Source organism: Schistocerca nitens, chromosome 7, assembly GCF_023898315.1.
Source record: "Schistocerca nitens isolate TAMUIC-IGC-003100 chromosome 7, iqSchNite1.1, whole genome shotgun sequence".
Taxonomy (NCBI): Eukaryota; Metazoa; Arthropoda; class Insecta; order Orthoptera; family Acrididae; genus Schistocerca; species Schistocerca nitens.
Window position 1 is genome coordinate 52,964,950 of NC_064620.1, and position 21,236 is coordinate 52,986,185.

Genomic DNA, 21,236 nt, shown 5'->3' on the forward strand with positions numbered 1-21,236 from the left:
GGTGGCAGAGGTAAAAAACGACCTGACCCAACTCAATATAACAGCAGACACAATAAACGACAGAATAAAATTCAGAAACATCAACAAGAAAAGTAAACTACATGAGATACAATGTGACAAAAAGCAGGCGTAGAATGGACCGAAGAACGCAAGCAAGATCACAGCCGGAAGATGGAAGAAATATGGGCAACCAAAAAGTCAATCAAGATGAAGCCGAAGACACCCCCCCCCCATCCCACAAGGAGAATGGACAGAGGACCGGAAACAGAAACACAGAAAGCGAATGAGGGAAGTTTGGGCAGGAAGGAAGGCAGCAAAAGGAACTGGCCATGTAGTTTAGTCCAAATGCGCTCTTTAAGGGCAAAACACCAAATATATATATATATATATATATATATATATATATATATATAGGTACAACTTTACTTCCGGATTTAAAACTGTATTTAATATGCTCGCAACATTTACCATGCAGCAATGTGGTTCTGTCTTCTGTTCCTTATAAATATAGGAGTGTTACCTATCACTCAGCATCTGTGTATGAAGTCCAGGTTCGAGGTGAGAAAACACTAGCGAATAACGCTAATTTTACTCATCACATATACAAGAACGATAAAAGTAAATTACGCAAACCATGGATGGCATTTCTGTATTTCTTATGAAGTTAAAACATTTAAAGTGTAGGTTACAATATTATTATGAAAACTGACTGTTTCATTGTCTTTTGGCGTTTTACAACTTAAATTATTATCTAACACAAAAAATACTGTATGAGTAAATTATTTAAAATTCGTGGAGATAAACATCCAAAAGAAAACGAAAATATCAAGACTTCTTTAATAAGGTACTACAGACATTTTCGAAACATTGGAAACAGTCAAAAGAAACAGAAAAGAGAGAACCGTATTACGAGTAATCAAGAAAACAACGACAAACGCTGTTTATTTTATAGTATATTGTGACTACTATATTTTATATCTGGGTAATGCAGGAATAGGTTTAATAATGAATAAAAAGTGGGAGTGCGGATAAGCGACTACAAACAGCATAGTGAACGCATTATTGTGGCCAAGATAGACACGAAGCCCATGCCTACTACGTTAGTACAAGTTTATATGCCAACTAGCTCTGCAGATGATGAAGAGATTTATGAAATGTATGATGAAATAAAAGAAATGATTCAGATAGGGAAGGGAGAAGAAAATTTAATAGTCATGTGTGACTGGAATTCGATAGTAGGAAAAGGGAGAGAAGGAAATGTAGTAGGTGAATATGGATTGGGGGGGGGGGGGGGGAAGAAATGAAAAAGGAAGCCGCCTGGTAGAATTTTGCAATTAGCATAACTTAATCATAGCTAACACTTGGTTCAAGAATCATAAAAGCAGGTTGTATACATGGAAGAAGCCTGGAGATACTGGGAAGTGTCAGATAGATTATATAATGGTAAGACAGAGATTTAGGAACCAGGTTTTAAATTGTAAGACATTTACCTGGGCAGATGTTGACTCTGACCACGATCTATTGGTTGTGAACTGTAGATTAAAACTGAAGAAATTGCAAATAATTGGGAAATTGAGGAGATTGGACCTGGATAAACTGAAAGAACCAGAGGGTATAGAGAGCTTCAGGGAGAGCATTAGGAAACGATTGACAGGAATTGGGGAAAGAAATACAGTAGAAGAAGAATGGGTACCTTTGAGAGACGAAATAGTGAAAGTAGCAGAGGATAAAGTAGGTAAAAAGACGAGGGTTAATAGAAATCCTTGGGTAACAGAAGAGATATTGAATTTAATTGATAAAAGGAGAAAATATAAAAATGCAGTGAATGGAGCATGCAAAAAGGAATACAAACGTCTCAAAAATGAGATCGACAGGAAGTGCAAAATGGCTAAGCAGGGATGCCTAGAGGACAAATGTAAGGATGTAGAGGCATATATCACTAGGAGTAAGATAGATACTGCCTATAGGAAAGTTAAAGAGACCTTTGGAAAAAAGAAACCACTTGCATGAACAGCAAGAGGTCAGATGGAAACCCAGTTCTAAGCAAAGAAGGGAAAGCAGAAAGATGGAAGGAGTATATAGAGAGTCTATACAAGGGCGATGATCTTGAGGACAATATTATAGAAATGGAAGAGAATGTAGATGAAGATGAAATAGGAGATATGATACTACGTGAAGAGTTTGACAGAGCACTGAAAGACCTAAGTCGAATCAAGGCCCCGGGAGTAGACAATTTCCATTAGACCTACTGACAGCCTTGCGAGAGCAAGGCCTAACAAAACTCTACCATTTGGTGAGCAAGATGTATGAGATATGTGAAATACCCTCAGACTTCAATTAGAATATAATAATTCCAATCACAAAGAAAGAAGGTGTTGCAGATGTGAAAATTACCGAACTATTAGTTTAATAAGCCAGTGCTGCAAAATACTAACACGAATTCTTTACAGACGAACGGAAATACTGGTCGAAGCCGACCTCGGGGAAGATCAGTTTGGATTCCGTAGAAATGTTGGAACACGTGAGGCAATACTGACCCTACGAACTACATTAGAAGAAACATTAAGGAAATGCAAACGTACGTTTCTAGAATTTGTAGACTTGGAGAAAGCTTTTGAGAATGTTGACTGGAATACTCTCTTTCAAATTCTGAAGGTGGCAGTGATAAACTACAATGAGTGAAATGCTATATCCAATTTGTACAGAAACCAGATGGCAGTTATAAGAGTCGAGGGGCATGAAAGGGAAGCAGTGGTTGGGAAGGGAATGAGACAGGGTTGGTGCTTCTCCCCGATGTTATTCAATCTGTATATTGAGCAAGCAGTAAAGGAAACGAAAGAAAGGTTTGGAATAGGAATTAAAATGCATGGAGAAGAAATAAAATCTTTGAGGTTCACCGATTACATTGTAATTCTGTCAGAGACAGCAAAGGACTTGGAAGAGCAGGTGACGGAATGGACAGGGTGTTAAAAGGAGGATATAATATGAACATCAAGAAAATCAAAACGAGAATAATGAAATGTAGTCGAACTAACTCGGGTGATGCTGCAGAAATTAGATTAGGAAATGAGACGCTTAAAGTAATAAATGAGTTTTGCTATTTGGGGAGCAAAATAACTAATGATGGTCGAAGTAGAGAGGATATAGAATGTAGACTGGCAATGGGAAGGAAAGCGTTTCTGAAGAAGAGAAATTTGTTAACATCGAGTATAGATTTAAGTGTTAGAAAATCGTTTCTGAAAGTATTTGTAAGGAGTGTAGCCGTGTATCGGACTGAAACGTGGACGATGAATAGTTTAGACAAGAATAGAACAGAAGCTTTAGAAATGTGGTGCTACAGAAGAATGCTGAAGATTAGATGGGTAGATCACATATCTAATGAGGAGGTATTGAATAGAATTGGAGAGAAGAGAAATTTGTGTCACAACTTGACTAGAAGAAGGGATCGGTTGGTAGTGCATATTCTGAGGCATCAAGGGATCACCAATTTAGTATTCGAGGGCAACGTGGAGGGCAAAAATCGTAGAGGGAGGCCACGAGATGAATACACTTATCAGATTCAGAAGGATGTAGGTTGCAGTAGGTACTGGGAGATGTAGAAGCTTGCACAGGATAGAGTAGCATGGTGAGCTGCATCAAACCAGTCTCTGGACTGAAGACCACAACAACAACATTATGATAATTCGTGTCTGTATTTTGCAACTGTATGTTATTGAACTGATGACTCGGTAGGACTCACCTGTCAGCACTTGACTTCTTTGGAATTGGAATTTCAACATTCTTGTTGAGGATCTGATGATATTTCGCCTGTCTCATATTTCTTGCACCTCAGGCGAAATAATTTTATTTATGGATTCGTCCGTTACTTCTTGGTAGAACGGTTCCATGTTTAAGGTTGAATAACAAGTACACTGTTTTTATCCTACTGATTTTTGGTTATTTGTAACTAGTCCTAGGTTTATTAGGCCATCTTCAGGGAATAACTGACTACCGCCAGCAAAGGACACTATTTCTGAGCTAACTAAACATTATACTCAAAGATACCCTCCACTTGCACGTACTGTTGTGCACCAAACTATTCATTTTTCATAACATTCAGTGGAAGTGGATTACAGCTTTGCCTATAATGATTGCTTACGTAATAAGTAGTGTCCCTTGCAGACGCTAGTCAGTTCTTTCCTGACTGTGCAGTTCTTATTCAACCTTAAATATGAAATAATCTTGTTATAACTCGTTCTCCCTAGGATCTCAGTGACCCTGACAGAATATCATCTACTCTTGTCCATGTCAAATGGAAGATACAACTATAATCAAAATGCGGTCGACTATAGCAGGGGATAATCATACTACATAATATTTTACCTCTTTAAAATGAATAACATGATACGAAGTGTTTCTTGGAGCCGGTGCGGCAGATTATTACCGTTCAAAATATTTATTTCGGCTTTGTATCCTGTTTCAAGTAGAAGAAACGTAACAAGGTACGAGATGAGTCCAGTTGAGAAAAGTTGTTGAAATGTGGGCTGTATACAATCTAATCCTTCAGAGATACGTTTCACTAAATAACCTTGTCACTTAGGGCCCAGTGGGTACTGTTATTGCTGACGACACGTTCGGGCGATAGGTGAATGTGGTGTGGACGAGCAAGAGTGGGGACAGAGATAGCGAGTGTAGGCTTGCTGCATTGTGCACACACGTGGCGGTCTCCTCTACTGGCTGCATTAGGGACTGGCTCAGGTAAGCTCGGAGGTCCACACTGTTCACGCAACAGAAGGATCAGTGACAGGCAAATGAGAAACGTAGAGCTGCTCAGGATTAAGAGGTCAGCTTAAAAAACGAAACAGAAAGGTTTCCACCACTTTTCGTGTCAGCCGCCTTTTACAGTGTACCCAATTTCTATTCCTTTGTCATCAGTCACTTGTTGGGTTTGCTGTTGTTGTTGTGGTCTTCAGTCCAGAGACTGGTTTGATGCAGCTCTCCTGTGCAAGCTTCTTCATCTACCAGTACCTACTGCAACCTACATCCTTTTGAATCTGCTTAGCGTATTCATTTTTTGGTCTCCCTCTACGATTTTTACCTTCCACTGTGCCCTCCAATACCAAATTGGTGGTTCCTTGATGCCTCGGAATATGTTCTACCATCGATCCCTTCTTCTAGTGAAGGTGTGCCACAAATTTCTCTTCTCCTTAATTCTATTCAGTACCTCCTCATTAGTTATGTGCTATACCCATTTCATCTTCAGCATTCTTCTGTAGCACCACAATTTAAAGCTTCTATTCTCTTCTGGTCCAAACTGTTTATCAACCATGTTTCACTTGCATACGTGGCTTCACTCCATACAAATACTTTCAGAAACGACTTGCTGACACTTAAACCTCTACTCACTGTTAACAAATTTCGCTTCTTCGGAAACGCTTTCCTTGCCATTGCCAGTCTACACTTTATATCCTCTCCACTTCCACCATCATCATTTATTTTGCTCCCCAAATAGCAAAAGTCATTTACTACTTTAAGCGTCTCATTTCCTAACCTAATACCCTCAGCATCCCCCGATTTAATTCGACTACATTCCATTATCCTCGCTTTGCTTTTGTTGATGTTCATCTTATATCCTCCTTTCAAGACACAGTCCATGCCGTTCAGCTGTTCAAAAAAATGGTTCAAATGGCTCTGAGCACTATGGGACTTAACATCTTAGGTCATCATTCCCCTAGAACTTAGAACCAGTTAAACCTAACTAACCTAAGGACATAACACACATCCATGTCCGAGGCAGGATTCGAACCTGCGACCGTAGCAGTCGCGCGGTTCCGGACTGCGCGCCTAGAACCGCGAGACCACCGCGGCCGGCACAGCTGTTCTTCTACGTCATTTACTGTCTCTGAAATGCAATGTCATATGCGAACCTCAAAGTTTTTATTTCTTTCCATGGATTTTAATTCCTACTCCGAATTTTGCTTTTGTTCCCTTTACTGCTTGTTCAATATACAGATTGAATAACATCGGGGACAGGCTACAGCCCTGTCTCACTCCCTTCCCAACCACTGCTTCCCTTTCATGCCCCTCGACTCTTATAACTGCCATCTGGTTTCTGTACAAATTGGATATAGCCTTTCACTCCTTGTATTTTACCCCTGCCACCTTCAGAATTTGAAAGAGAGTATTCCATTCAACATTGTCAAAAGCTTTCTCTAAGTCTACAAATTCTAGAAACGTAGGTTTGCCTTTCCTTAATGTTTCTTCTAAGGTAGGTCGTAGGGACAGTATTGCCTCACGTGTTCCAACATTTCTACGTAATCCAAACTGATCCTCCCCGAGGTCGGCTTCTACCTCTTTTTCCATTCGTCTGTAAAGAGTTCCTGTTAGTATTTTGCAGCTGTGGCTTTAATAGTTTCACATCTGTCAACAACTACATTCTTTGGGGTTGGAATTATTATATTCTGGGTTTATTGTTGGGTTTACCACTTACATGTTGTGATACATTTCCTGTCAAGTAGAGGCACATTTCTCATCAGATGATAGTTTTTTTTCCTTACTGCGTCTCGCATTTCGGGAGTAGTGGACATTGGTACATTCAGTTGTAAATTTAAGATTTCCTGTTTGTCCTGTTTTCCTGGGTTTACAGATTTAGACTAAGATAGACCCGACCATACCATCTTGTCCTCGGTCGGCCACGAATAACATAGCCAAAAGGGTAAATTTGAAATCATTTATTCAGTAACTCGGCGAACATTCTGACAGATGACAGAGAGAAGGTCGAAATATTGAATTCGTTCTTCCCAAGTTGTTTCTTTGTGAGACTTCATAATACTGCTCCACATTTGGATCATCACACGAACTGCGAAATGGCAGAATTTGAGGAGAGCGATAGTGAGACAGAAAATGAACTATAAGTGCTCAACAGTGTCAACTGATGAGATATCTGTGGTGCTGTGCAAAGATTATGCGCAGCAGGAGCTCGTCGTAGGGCACAGAATCAGCGAAGGGTACTTAGCGATTGAAGACGAGCTCAGTTCGTTCCCAGTTACAACAAGGATCAACGGACAGAAGCACATAACTATGGTGCTATACCCCTGGCATCAATCTATTCTAAAACTATTGAGCATGTGCTATGGTCACGCATTTTGCCGTGTTCCGAAATCGAAAATATTTGTAAAAAGAAACCTCATTGATTCTGCAAACAGAGATCTTGAGTAGCTCAACTCAGCATGTTCTTCCGTGGGATGCATAACTCCGTAGACAAAGACGACCAGGCTGGAGCCGCGTTTCTCGACTTCCAGAAAGCGTCCGATACAGACCGGCGCTGTCGTTTAGCGAGCGAAACACGAGTTTATCGAGCATTAGGCCAGAATTCTGACTGAATTCAAGGAAGTTTGGTTCAAATGGCTCTGAGCACTATGCGGCTTAACTTCTGAGGTCATCAGTCGCCTAGAACTTAGAACTAATTAAACCTAACTAACCTAAGGACATCCCACACATCCATGCCCGAGGCAGGATTCGAACCTGCGACCGTAGCGGTCGCGCGGTTCCAGACTGTAGCGCCTAGAACCGCTCGGCCACCTCGGCCGGCTTCAAGGAAGTGCTTGCAGATAGAACTCAACACGTAGTTCTTAACGGGACAGAATAGACAGACGTTAACGCAATTTCTGGAGCACCCCAAGAAATGTAACAGGACCGTTTGAGTTTAGAATATGAATACCAGAATTCAGATGGAAACGCTGTAAGCTCTGTAAGTCTATTCACCAACGATGCTGTTGTGTACAGGAAGTTTGCAACTCCGGGAGATGGTAGGAGGGCAGATGATTAATGTTCCGGTTGCTAATCTTCTGCACATAAATAGTGGAAGAGATCCAGTATTATTAGATTACGTTAAGGGACAGTAACGGCTGTGAAATATCAAGTAGTAAGTAGGTGGAACACGTAAGTGAAGTAACTTCATACAAAACATGATAGGATAAGCTGATGCTTGGCGAAGATGCACCGGGAAAAGTAGTTCATCTACTCAACTAAAGATTCGTGAACATTTGTTCAATCGATTCTCGAGTGTTGTTCATCGATTACTGAGCGTTACCAAGTTGGATTAACAGAGAAGATCGTGAAAGTCCCACTGAGAGCGGCGTGTTTCCTCATGAGATCTTTCAGTCTGAGCGAAAGCATCACGGATATGCTCAACGAACTCCTGTGGCAGATGCTACACGAGAGGTGTTGTTCACCACAAGAGAGATTTACTGTTGATATTCCGAGAGCGTACGTTCCAAGAATTGCCCCCACAACTGTTTCGCGAACTAACCACGACGAAAAAACAGATATATTGCAGCTCATACTGAGCTTTAGCAGCTATCATTCATCTAACAAGCCACTCGTGAATGCAGCAGGAATGGTGGCAAAATTCTGTGGTCTCAGAAGTACCTTCAGTCACTCTCCGTAGCTGGTATTAATATGAAGATGTAGATTTTATGGAGTTCATGGCAATTCCGTTCCAGCTTTCAGTGATATGGATGTTACTCTTAATACTGATGTGGAAAACATATGGACGAAAGTAGCTTCCACCTGATGTGTCACTTAAAAGTAACATAGCTCAATAAAACTGGCACCATACAGAGAAAGAACTGCTACATTTGGTACTAAAAGTAACTGAAAGAAATGTAGAATGAGGCGAACAGATGTTGCACTGTTATTCAAAGGCAGAAATTACACTGAAATTACACGCTGGTTTCCTGGACGTAACAAATGGCGGGACATCGGCACATGAGTCTTATTACGACGTGTGTTGATCACGATACGCAGAGTCGTCCCGTGCTGGCCACAAGGTTGGCTACGACTTCTTCTGTTAGCGCGTTCCATTCCCCCATCAGTCCTGTTGACAACCGCTGGATCATCATTGGTCGATGACGACTGGCCCCACAAGGATTGTTTAGAAAGTTAGGAAGATATACACTCCTGGAAATGGAAAAAAGAACACATTGACACCGGTGTGTCAGGTCCACCATACTTGCTCCGGACACTGCGAGAGGGCTGTACAAGCAATGATCACACGCACGGCACAGCGGACACACCAGGAACCGCGGTGTTGGCCGTCGAATGGCGCTAGCTGCGCAGCATTTGTGCACCGCCGCCGTCAGTGTCAGCCAGTTTGCCGTGGCATACGGAGCTCCATCGCAGTCTTTAACACTGGTAGCATGCCGCGACAGCGTGGACGTGAACCGTATGTGCAGTTGACGGACTTTGAGCGAGGGCGTATAGTGGGCATGTGGGAGGCCGGGTGGACGTACCGCCGAATTGCTCAACACGTGGGGCATGAGGTCTCCACAGTACATCGATGTTGTCGCCAGTGGTCGGCGGAAGGTGCACGTGCCCGTTGACCTGGGACCGGACCGCAGCGACGCACGGATGGACGCCAAGACCGTAGGATCCTACGCAGTGCCGTAGGGGACCGCACCGCCACTTCCCAGCATATTAGGGACACTGTTGCTCCTGGGGTATCGGCGAGGACCATCCGCAACCGTCTCCATGAAGCTGGGATACGGTCCCGTACACCGTTAGGCCGTCTTCCGCTCACGCCCCAACATCGTGCAGCCCGCCTCCAGTGGTGTTGCGACAGGCGTGAATGGAGGGACGAATGGAGACGTGTCGTCTTCAGCGATGAGAGTCGCTTCTGCCTTGGTGCCAATGATGGTCGTATGCGTGTTTGGCGCCGTGCAGGTGAGCGCCACAATCAGGGCTGCATACGACCGAGGCACACAGGGCCAACACCCGGCATCATGGTGTGGGGAGCGATCTCCTACACTGGCCGTACACCACTGGTGATCGTCGAGGGGACACTGAATAGTGCACGGTACATCCAAACCGTCATCGAACCCATCGTTCTACCATTCCTAGACCGGCAAGGGAACTTGCTGTTCCAACAGGACAATGCACGTCCGCATGTATTCCGTGCCACCCAACGTGCTCTAGAATGTGTAAGTCAACTACCCTGGCCAGCAAGATCTCCGGATCTGTCCCCCATTGAGCATGTTTGGGACTGGATGAAGCGTCGTCTCACGCGGTCTGCACGTCCAGCAGGAACGCTGGTCCAACTGAGGCGCCAGGTGGAAATGGCATGGCAAGCCGTTCCACAGGACTACATCCAGCATCTCTACGATCGTCTCCGTGGGAGAATAGCAGCCTGCATTGCTACGAAAGGTGGATATACACTGTACTAGTGCCGACATTGTGCATGCTCTGTTGCCTGTGTCTATGTGCCTGTGGTTCTGTCAGTGTGATCATGTGATGTATCTGACCCCAGGAATGTGTCAATAAAGTTTCCCCTTCCTGGGACAATGAATACACGGTGTTCTTATTTCAATTTCCAGGAGTGTATTTGCTCAGCAAGGGTGACGGGATACATATTTCAGAATATCTCAGCAGTCAGTATCAAATATTCTGTGATGCGGACGGAGATGTAGAGAACAAATAGAAAAAATTCAAAGGCATCGTTAAACATGCCCTAGACAAGTATGTTCCGAGTAACGTTTTAAGGGATGGGAAAGATCCACCTTGGTTTAATAGCCGTGTTAGAAAAACACTATGTAAACAAAGAGCACTTCGTCTCAGATTCAAGAGAAGTAAAAACCTAGCCGACAAACAAAAGCCGAATGAAGTGAAAATGAGTGTGAGGAGAGCAATGAGACAAGCGTTCAATGATTTTGAAAGTAAGACGTAGTCAACCGACCTGAGTATAAACCCTAAGAAATTTTGGTCGTATGTAAAATCAGTAAGTGGGTCAAAGTCATCTATTCATTCTCTCAGCGACCACATCGGCACCGAAACGGAAGATAACAGAGAACAGGCCGAAATACTGAACTCGGTCTTCCGAAGTTGTTTCACCGCATAAGATCATAACAGTGTCCAGCCTTTCAAAGGCAGTGCTAACGTCGAAATGGCAGGTATTGAGATAACCGATCGCGGAAATTGAAAAGCGGCTACAATACTTTAATAGTGGAAAGAGTTCAGGACCAGATGAGATGCCTATAAAATTCTATAAGGATTATGCAAAAGAACTTGTTCCCCTTCTAGCAGTAATTTATAGTAGATCGCTTGAGCAACGAAAGGTACCTAACGACTGGAAAAAAGCGCAGATCATTCCCAAATTTAAGAACGGCCGTAAGACAGATCCACACAATTATAGACCCATATCGTTGACGCCAGTCTGTGGTAGAATTATAGAACATATTTTATGCTCTAGAATTATGACATTTTTGGAAAATGAACAGCTCCTCTACTCAGCTCCCTTTGTTCCTCCATGAGATCCACAGCGCAATGGACAACGGCGCTCAGGCTCACGCCGTGTTCCTTGATTTCAGTGAGGCATTTGACACCGTCTCGCATTGCCGTTTAATGAAGAAAAAAAAAAAGTACGACCTGACGGAGTATCGGAGCAGACCTACGATTCGATTCAAGACTTTCTTGCAGACAGAACTCAACACATCGCTCTTAACGGAACTAAATCGACAGAAGTAAAGGTAATATCCGGAGTACCACAGGGAAGTGTGATAGGACCGTTGCTGTTCACAATATATATAAATGATCTAGTACAAAGTGTCGGATGAACTTTAACGCCGGCCGCGGTGGTCTAGCGGTTCTAGGCGCTCAGTCCGGAGCCGCGTGACTGCTACGGTCGCAGGTTCGAATCCTGCCTCGGGCATGGATGTGTGTGATGTCCTTAGGTTAGTTAGGTTTAAATAGTTCTAAGTTCTAGGGGACTGATGACCACAGATGTTAAGTCCCATAGTGCTCAGAGCCATTTGAACCATTTTTTGAACTTTAACTCTGTTCGCAGATGATGCAGTTGTCTATACAAAAGTAACAAAGCCGGAAGATAGTAAGACTTTATAGAACGACCTGCAGGGAATGGATGAATGGTACAGGCTCTGGCTGTTGACCTGGAAAGTAAATAAATGCGTATACATAGGAAAAGAAATCCACTACTATACAGCTACACTGTTGATGACAAACAGCTGGAGACAGCGTCTGTCGTAAAATATCTAAGCGTAACTACCCAGAGCGACCTTCTACATCTACATCTACATCCACACACTGCAAGCCACCTGACGGTGTGTGGCGGAGGGTATTTTGAGTACCTCTATCGGTTCTCCCTTCTATTCCAGTCTCGTATTGTTCACGGAAAGAAAGATTCTCGGTATGCCTCTGTGTGGGCTCTAATCTCTCTGATTTTATCCTCACGGTCCCTTCGCGAGATATACGTAGGAGGGAGCAATATACTGCTTGACTCCTCGGTGAAGGTATGTTCTCGAAACTTTAACAAAAGCCCGTACCGAGCAACTGAGCGTCTCTCCTGCAGAGTCTTCCACTGGAGTTTATCTATCATCTCCGTAACGCTTTCGCGATTACTAAATGATCCTGTAACAAAGCGCGCTACTCTCCGTTGGATCTTCTCTATCTCTTCTATCAAACCTATATGGTACGGATACCACACTAATGTGCAATATTCAAGCAGTGGCCGAATAAGTGTACTGTAACCTACTTCCTTTGTTTTCGGATTGCATTTCCTTAGGATTCTTCCAATGAAAGTCTGGCATCTGCTTTAGCGACGATCAACTTTATATGATCATTCCATTTTAATCACTCCTAATGCCTACTCTCAGATAATTAATGGAATTAACTGCTTCCAGTTGCTGACCTGCTATATTGTAGCTAAATGATAAACGATATTTCTTTCTATATATTCGCAGCACATTACACTTGTCTACATTGAGATTCAATTGCCATTCCCTGCACCATGCGTCAATTCGCTGCAGATCCTCCTGCATTTCAGTACAATTTTCCATTGTTACAACCTCTCGATATACTACAGCATCATCCACAACAAGCCTCAGTGAACTTCCGATGTTATCCACAAGTTCATTTATGTAGATTGTGAATAGCAACGGTCCTACGACACTCCTCTGCAGCACACCTGCAATCACTCTTACATCGGAAGACTTCTCTCCCTTGAGAACGACATTCTGCGTTCTGTTATCTAGGAACTCTTCAATACAATCACATAATTGGTCTGATAGTCCATATGCTCTTACCTTGTTCATTAAACGACTGTGGGGAACAGTATCGAACGCCTTGCGGAAGTCAAAAAACACGGCGTCTACCTGGGAACACCTGTCTATGGCCCTCTGAGTCTCGTAGACGAATAGCGCAACCTTAAGTGGAATTACCATATAAAAGATATAGTGGGAGGGGCAGACACAAGACTCAGATTCTATCGGAAGAATCTTAAGGAAATGTAGCTCATCCACGAAGGAAGTGGCTTATAAGGTGCTTGTTCGCCAGATTCTTGAATATTGTTGATCTATCCGGGATCATTATCAGATAGGGCTGATTAGAGGAGGTAGGGAAGATCCCACGAATAGCGGTGCGTTTCGTCACGGGATCGTTTAGCTGGCGAGAGAGCGTTACGGAGATGCTAAAGAAACTCCACTGGCAGACGTTACAAGACAGACGTTGTGTATCACGGAGAGATTTACTATTGAAATTTCAGGAGGAGTCAAACCAAATATTACTTCACCTCAGCCGGCCGGAGTGGCCGTGCGGTTCTAGGCGCTACAGTCTGGAGCCGAGCGACCGCTATGGTCGCAGGTTCGAATCCTGCCTCGGGCATTGATGTGTGTGATGTCTTTAGGTTAGTTAGGTTTAATTAGTTCTAAGTTCTAGGCGACTGATGACCTCAGAAGTTAAGTCGCATAGTGCTCAGAGCCATTTGAACTTCCCCTCACAATCTTCTCGCGTATTGACCACGAGGAGAAAATTCCAGAAATTAGAGCCAATACAGAGGCTTACCGACAATCATTCTTCCCACGCACTATTCGCGGGTGGAACAGGGTTGGAGGGATCAGACAGTGGTACCTAAAGTACCCTCCGCCACACACCATTGGGTGACTTGCGGAGTATTATGTAGATGTAGCTGTCCGTCAACGTACTGCAATACTTCTCAAGAAATCATTCTACACTTTCTTGACGGTGTTTAGGTCGGCGATGGATGGGGGGGTGGGGTGTGGTGGGTGGGGGGGTGGGGGGAGGCAGGCCAGTCCATTCCCTGGATATCGTCTCATTCCAAGAGTCCTCCACCTGCGCTGTTCAATGTGGTCGCGCATCATCATCCAGAAAGCTGAAATCAGGGCCGTTAAGAGAAGCACATGGGGAAGCAGAGGTGTCAATGATTTTGACTGGTGAGTGTGTCGTAGTCAAAGATTTGGAGATCGATGTACCCATGCAACGTAATGGATCCAAATATCCTAGCACCTGAACCACGAAAACTATTATCTTAGGTAATCCTCCTGGGTACCATAGGTGTTCACAACTCTCGCCATATGAGGATACGTAAGGCCCCCAGGAACATTGACGAAGGTGACAGCTTTGATTGTCCAGCTGCTATGGTATTGGAAGGCATAGCGTTACGTGGGCACACTACCTCGCATCTTTGGACATAGTACACTCTGTGGCCAACGTTATTTCCACACTTTACTTCTTCCCATGTGCGTTCATTTCAGAGGTGCATTTAGTCCTGTCTTACCATTTATGGGTATGGTGCGCAGTTAATCGAACGGCGCATTAGGAGGAGCTCTTGAAACAAGAGGTTACACCAATGGACCGGCATCCCCGTGCCGTGGGATTCCTGGGGAAGAGGTACTGCAGCACCTCCACACTCATCAATGAGCACCCAGCAGTTGGCATGCTGATGGAGGAATGGGAAGGCGTACCGGAAGACCACCTCATCAGCAACGGAGCACGTTTGCGGAGCATGCACTGCGCGACAGTGGTGATCACACATCCTATGAAGAACCATGTTCCACGTTTTCTAACGTCCAGTACCCCATCACGAATCGTTATGACTTCGATGTAGTTGTTGTCTTTCAATGAAAATATCATTCCAGTTCATCTCACTGTGTATTTCTTTCAGTTACCATATGTACTATATTGTGACAGATCTTCTATGTATGGTCTGAGTCTCATCGAATTCTGTTACTTTGGCAGTGGCAGATCATACGATTTACTTTTGTCCACATGTTTTGCACACCTTTGTGTATGTTCTTGACTTTACCTGCTCTACTGGAACCTTCACAGTGCTGTTGTTTGTAGATGCCTAAGAGTTTTCTTTCTGGAGAGCAACATTGTGTTCTGTACATTACATTACAAAAGTCATTTTTTAGTTTTTCCTCATTTTCCATTTGAGCGTTCTTGCTGTTATTTTGCGATCCGATTTTCTCTTCTGTCCATACATTCTAACGCTCTTCTTACGTCAGATCGCAGCAGAAATTTTAAATTTGCATCATTGCTTTATAATCGAGTCAGAAGTTTTACCCATTATTTACTTTCCAGGGCTGTCCTCTACCTTAACTTAGTTTTCGAAATCTTTCTGTCTGGAACTCAAGAGATGTAGGGACGTTAACACTTTATCCCTTACAGAGCCGTTAGTCCTGTCACGGGAAAGCCACTTGTAACACCACCGGCTGCTTTTAAAACAGTAATAAGCCGATAATGTTACACCTGTGACCCGGTTTTTAGTTTTGTGGCCGTGATGATCTGTAGTAGTAAAGTATGTGACTAATTCTGTACCCCTAATGATTTCTGCTGAAAAGAAGAAGTAGCAAGATAAACGGGAACCGAATCAAGATTCTATTAGTAACCAAGGAAAACAGAACTACATAAAAGGAAACAGTTGCAAGCCTAATTGAGTAAAGATGTACCCAGTACTAGCGTGGTTTACAAAGAAACTAAATATGTAGATTGACTTCACTTGATACTACACTTCTGTTTTGCTGATGCGGCACAAGATAGTAGAACAATTTAGTAACTAATGTAGAAATGAATTGGCTTGAACGACACAGGAGGGTCATTAGTGCATTTAGGCAACAACTGAGTCTCAATAACACTTACTATCTGTCCGTTACAGTGGAAAGATAATGATGATTATAAATAAAATGTTTACCATTGGTGGAGCAATACTGACATGGAAAAGAGGTTCTTTTATTAGTTTGATCATAGGAAATTAGTACTGTTGGAAAATCATGGAGTAATTGTATCTTTTGTACTGATTATTTTTGCATTATCGAGGAAAAATCACTACCTTATGTTATCTAGCTCAAGTGGGACATGTGATACCTGGATCTAGTATAGTTTGAATACTTGTAGCCAGGTACTTATTCTGGATGGCAGTTAATTAATATGAAATTTAAAACTGGCTCAATGGGGATGCAGAAACTAATCTATAGGTAGACTCATATTGGGGCTGAAAACTAGTTACAAAATAAAATGTACTACACAACACATGAAATTGTAAACACTATTATTTTAAAAAAATCTTTGAACTGAATACTTTAAACTTCTCTTAGTGAACGTACTTTGATGAAACTTTGTCTGTTCATTTATTCAAATCCTATGTTCACTAAATATTTATGTACTTTACTACTCCACAAAGTTTACTTACGTTTGTTAATAAAATAATTGCTTTTCAGTTCGGTAAAATAGGATACTCGGATTTATCGTAGCACTTGGGATAGGACCCTGTCTAGATAAAAGACTAGGGATAAAATACAATGGTTCAACAGAAACTTATTTTTGAAAACTACACCACATTAGTGCTTCTTCTCGCCTTTTTCAGTTGGCAGGATGGGCACCCTTTGTCTGCTAGCACCCGACTGACTCATTCCACAAAGGAGCTTAGCAGTTCGACAGGCAGATCCACTTTTTCTATTCCCGCGTAGTCAGTTCCGTTGCGTAGAGACTTCCCTCAAGTTTTGCACGATTACAAATCTACTTTCCCTCTGCATGAACCAGTAAAATATAACATTTTGTTTCTTTTACAGCACATTTCTTTTACATTACATCCATACGTTTTTTACTGTTGTATAAATTTTCATAAATAATCAATGAAACATTTACATTGATGTTACTTCAAAAAGCATAGTTGTACGGAAATCATATTAAGTAAAAAAAGACCAAGAAGTTAGATAAAATGACTACAGGTGATAACGATAATACATCTACATCTAAATGATTACTCTGCAATTCACATTTAAGTGCTTGGCAGAGGGTTCATCGAACCACAATCATACTATCTCTCTACCATTCCACTCTCGCACAGCGCGCGGGAAAAACGAACACCTAAACCTTTCTGTTCGAGCTCTGATTTCTCTTATTTTATTTTGATGATCATTCCTACCTATGTAGGTTGGGCTCAACAAAATATTTCGCATTCGGAAGAGAAAGTTGGTGACTGAAATTTCGTAAATAGATCTCCCGGCAACGAAAAACGTCTCTGCTTTAACGATTTCCATCCCAACTCGCGTATCACATCTGCCACACTCTCTCCCCTATTACGTGATAATACAAAACGAGCTGCCTTTTTTGCACCTTTTCGATGTCCTCCGTCAATCCTACCTGGCAAGGACCCCACACAGCGCAGAAATATTGCAACAGAGGACGAACGAGTGTAGTGTAAGCTGTCTCTTTAGTGGACTTGTTGCATCTCCTAAGTGTCCTTTGGCTCGCTTTCCCCACAATATTATCTATGTGGTCTTTCCAACTGAGGTTGTTCGTAATTTTAACACCCAGGTACTTAGTTGAATTGACAACCTTGAGAATTTTACTATTTATGGAGTAATCGAATTCCAACGGATCTCTTTTGGAACTCATGTGGATCACCTCACACTTTTCGTTATTTAGCGCCAACTGCCACCTTGCCACACCATACAGCAATCTTTTCTAAATCGCATTGCAACTGATACTGGTCTTCGAATGACCGTACTGGACGGTAAATTGCAGCATCATCTGCGAACAACCTAAGAGAACTGCTCAGATTGTCACCCAGGTCGTTTATATAGATCAGGAACAGCAGAGGTCCCAGGACGCTTCCTTGGGGAACACCTCATATCACTTCAGTTTTACTCGTTGATTTACCGTCTATTGCTACGAACTGCGACCTTCCTGACAGGAAATATCGAATCCAGTCGCACAACTGAGACGATACCCCATAGGCCCGCAGCTTGATTAGAAGTCGCTTGTGAGGAACGGTGTCAAAAGCTTTACGGAAATCTAGAAATACGGAATCAATTTGAGATCCCCTGTCGATAGCGGCCATTACTTCGTGCGAATAAAGAGCTAGTTGCGTTGCACAAGAACGATGTTTTCTGAAACCATGCTGATTACGTATCAGTAGATCATTCCCTTCGAGGTGATTCATAATGTTTGAATACAGTATATGGTCCAAAACCCTACTGCAAAGGATGATTTGGGGTTAACCTCTCGCTGAAATCGAGGACATTACTTATGTCCTTGTGACTTAGATTCCTAAGACGAAGGAACGTCTTCGTGGCATTCGCTTCAGCACTGTTCCAGAGATTCGGCAGGCAGTAGACGGCTCCATCCGAACCATCAACAGAACAGGCTCTGCTAACGGTATATTACGCCTTCCACATCGCTGGCAACGGGTTCTACACAACGCTGGTGACTGCTTTGAAGAACAGTAACAGGTGCAAACATGTAACTCTTTTGTATCGGTTGTGAACAAATAGTTGCCACTATTTAACTTCCAAACCTCGTATTTATGTGAGCCACCGTTCAGTACTGCTCGAGTGTTTGGGATCCTCGCCAGGTCGGATAAAAGGAAGACATCGAAGTAATTCAGAGGCGTGCTGCTAGATTTGTTACTGGTATGTTCCATCAACACACGATTATTAATAAGACCCTATGTCAACTCAAACTGGAATCCCTGGACTACTGGCACCAACGTGCATCTCGAGGTAGGACCTCGCAGACAAGATGACAGACAGCAGAACTCGTACGCAAGCGCTGACGGTCATTTTCCCTCGCTGCCTTTGTGAACAGACTGGGTAAAGGAATAACGAGCACTGCTACAAAGTATCCTGTGCCATTAACCGGATCGTGTTGTGCGGAATATGTAGGGAGATGTAAATTTACTCCTGGCTGACCATGTTTGAACTATGTCTGGTTGACATTGTGTGCTATTCATGTGCAAGATTATTATCAGTGTTGAAAGCTCCTGCGATGTCAATGTTTTGGAAAGTTTTCCAGTTCGGTCTAGAAATTTCCTCCACCGCGGTGTACTGTTAAACGTATATTAGCGACAGCTTACAGAATATTAGTTGTAATTTTATTGCTTGTTGACCTCAAATGTTATTTAACGGAAGTACGAATAGCGTAGCGCTTTTTTTCTTTCGATCATTATTCTGACTGGTTTCATGCAGTAGGCCACAAATTCTTCTCCTGTGTCAATCTCTCCAGGTAAGATAGCACTACATCCAACATTACCAGTGATATCTTGGGCACGTTCCCATCTGTATCCTTCCCTGCAGTTATTAACCTCCACAGTTCGCTCAGGCACCATGGAAGTTATTCTTTTGATGTCTTAAATCGCTTCCTATCATCCTGTCTCTTCTTCTTCTTGTCAGTGTCTTCCATATATTCCTTTCTTCGACGATTCTGCATTTATGTTCCCATTTCAAATCTTGTTATTTCACAAAATTTTGAACACGTTTCTGTATCCTCATACATCAAATGTTGTGATTCTCATCTTTACCGTAGAACTGTTCGTTCCAGCCCTTCTTTTCCAAATATTTTTCTCCCTCAGTTTATGGCCGATATTGACCCGCATACTTTTGGCCTAGAGCCAATCCACTTGCTATACTCTCCTTGCTTCTTCTGTAATGTTTCTTTCGTTCCCAAGGTAGCAGAATTCCTTCATTGCGTCTGCTTCGTGGTCCCCAAATTTGTGCTAAGTTTCAGCTTCTTTCAATTGCTCATTCAAGGTTTTTCACTCCTTCGCTTTGTTGTCATTCCATATATAAAGACGTATTCAGATTATTAGACTAAACGATTATTTTTGATACTCTTAAGTTTTCTGGTGTAAAAATTGGAGAGAAAGGTGTAATAATTGATTTGTTTCAATGGTTTGATTGATGCCACGAAATTTCCCTTCCAAGCAACTCACTGATCACTGATTTTTTCACAGTTGGTAACATTTGTCATTATCCCTCCAAATCGTGTTGGTGTTAGTAGTCTGTGTACATGCTTTGAAACAGTGTTTACAGTAATGTTTTATGTTTCTGTGGCGTACTGCAGCTTGTTCTTTATTCTATCAACTTCTTCCTACATTAATAAGACATTGTACAGCTTCTGAAGTGGCATGTTTTTAGCTATAGGAAAAAAAATCATAGAATTTCGAAAGAAAGAGAGATTATGGGGAAGACAAAAGGTGTTTTGCCTCCGAAAGTTTCGGCTGTGGTAGCATTTGCTGCCGAAAATCGTTATACACAGCACGAAATTGCTGAAAAAATGTGAATATCACAGAAAAATGTCAGCAGAATCAAACTTTCAGTGCAGAAAGTTGGTGAATACAAGCCAAACAGGAAAGGAAATGTGGACGTAATAGAAAAATCAGTCCTAGAAGAATAAGAAAACTTACAAACATGGCAACAATGAACTTTAAACTGACTGAGCCATCAGCTGAAAGGTCTGGGTGTTGAAATTTCACCTGTGACAGTGAGGAGGAGGCTGTTTGAATGTGTTTCAAAGACATTTCGACCAAGGAAAAAACAGAAAATCACACCTGCCATGAAAAGCATAAGATTGCACTGCGCTAAAACACTTCAGGAGTGGACAAGGAGGAATGGGCTAACGTATGTGCACTGATATGGTAATTTAAGTGGGTCTGATCTCTAAAGTTAGGAGTTTTGTCTTGAAATTGTATTGTTTTGTTGATACTGAAGAAAAGCACATTTGAATTTTGGGACTGTTGAGGTCTCCTATGCTACTATTACCAACTTCTCTGGCTTGCAATTTTGTACTCATGCTTCACGTATGATTCAGTGATGAATCTGTATTCACTGAGATGGAAGGAAGCAGCCAGTATGTTCGTTGCAGACCTGGAGAATAGTTCAAAACTGAGTGCTTCCAGCTATGTGTGAAGCATCCAACTTCCGTTATGGTCTGGAGTGTGATGTCCGTGAAAGGTTCTGGCAGATTACACATTGCTGAAGGGACAATGAGGCAACAACAATAAATAGAAATTCTTGAAAAGGAACTTTTCCCCGAAATAAATGAGTTGTTTCCTAATAAAGATGTCATTTTTATGCATGATGGGGCACCTTGCCACAAAGCCAAAAGTGTTTCCCAATACTTGGAAGAAAAGAAACTGAAAGTGTTTCCCCTAACCGGGAATAGCCCGG